Source organism: Poecilia formosa, unplaced genomic scaffold (assembly GCF_000485575.1).
Source record: "Poecilia formosa unplaced genomic scaffold, Poecilia_formosa-5.1.2 Scaffold786, whole genome shotgun sequence".
Lineage (NCBI taxonomy): Eukaryota > Metazoa > Chordata > Actinopteri > Cyprinodontiformes > Poeciliidae > Poecilia > Poecilia formosa.
The window spans coordinates 1-1,796 of record NW_006800725.1 but is presented as its reverse complement, the minus strand read 5'-3'; positions in this window follow the sequence as shown (position 1 = coordinate 1,796).

Sequence of the window (1,796 nt, the reverse complement as noted above, 5' to 3'; positions counted from 1 at the left end):
AATAAGGGATGGTCTCACTGTTAACAGAGCCGTGCTCAGAGTAAGGAGCTAAAATGGTTGGATTATTATCATTCTCATCGAGTATTAAAACATTAACATTCACGTTCCTGCTGAGCGGAGGAACACCAGAGTCTGTGGCTTGAATTTTAAAATGAAATGTTTTCAGCTCCTCATAGTTAAAAGACTGCAGACTGATTATTTCTCCTGTCTCTGAGTTAATGTTTATCATTGATTTTAGTGACAGTTGGTTACTATTATCATGTAAAATGGAATAACTAACCTGACCATTCTGATCAATATCTGCATCCACTGCAGACACTTTTTTAATAACTGCTCCTATTGGACTGTTTTCTTTTATAAAGATGTTTATAATGTCATCTGTGAAATGAGGTCTGTTATCATTTACGTCAGAGACATGAACAAGAACCACAGTTGTGCTGGAGAGAGGTGGGCTGCCCTCATCTTCAGCTGTGATGCTGATATCATACTGTGGCACTTTTTCTCTGTCCAGAGGTCCATCCACGACTAGAGAATAGTAATTCCTATAGTTTGATTCTAGTTTAAAAGGAACAGTGTTTGAAATTTTACAATTAATAATGGCATTTTTACCGCTGTCCTTATCAAATACTGAAACAAAAGCAATCGCGGTGCCAATGGAGGCATCTTCTTTCACTGGGTTTAACATGGACGTCACTGTAATTTCAGGAGCGTTGTCATTCACATCAAGCACTTCTATAAGTAATTTTGCATGCGAAGTGATCGGGAATATTGCCCTGTCAGTGGCTTGTACTCTAATCTCAAAAGCGTTATTCTCTTCAAAGTCAATATTCTTTATATTTCTTACTGTTCCAGATTTGTCATCTATTGCAAAAAGCTCATTCACTTTTCCCTTTCCGATAGCACTTAGAGAGTATAACACCTGTCCATTCATGCCTGCATCTAAATCTGTAGCAGTCAATGTAATTATTGACGTGCCTATTGTGACATTTTCATACACGCTGGCTTTATACAGAGTTTTACTAAATTTTGGGGCGTTATCGTTAATATCTATAACATTTATGATCAAATCCATTGTTCCAGATTTAGCTGGTGTTCCTCCGTCCACAGCAGTTAGGCTGAGCTGTATAACATGTTTCTTTTCTCGGTCTAAAACTTTCTGAAGTTCCAGTTCAGGTGTTTCACTTTCTCCCTTCTGTGTTTCCAAGGAGAAATGTTCATTTTGACTGAGCCTGTATGATTGCACGGTGTTTTTGCCAACGTCTGCATCGTGAGCTGGATGCAGAGGAAATTTCGTGCCCACTGCTGTGTTCTCAGTGACGTTTAGCTCCACCGTCTTGCTAACAAAATCCGGGGAATTATCATTGACATCTAATATTGCTATTTCTATGCGGTAGAGTTTCAGTGGATTATTTATAACTACTTCAACATTGACAGCACATTTGGCCTCTTCGCCGCAGAGCTTTTCTCGATCTATTCTCTCATTAACGCACAAGACTCCCGTCTTTAGATTTACCTCAAAATATTTCCTCTTTGATCCAGCAACGATCTGGAACATACGCGATTCCAGGTCCTGAACATTAAGGTTGAGATCTTTTGCAATATTTCCGACCGCAGTCCCCGGATTTACCTCTTCAAACACGGAGTATGAAACCTGTCCTGAAACCGTTTCGCAATAACAGTCCAGCAGCACAAAGACGAGGTGTATCCATACAGATCTCGATCTGGCTATAAAATACATTTTCCCAGTTCAAAAAAACCGCACCGCCAAAAATGCCTTTGGTCATGTCACAACATCA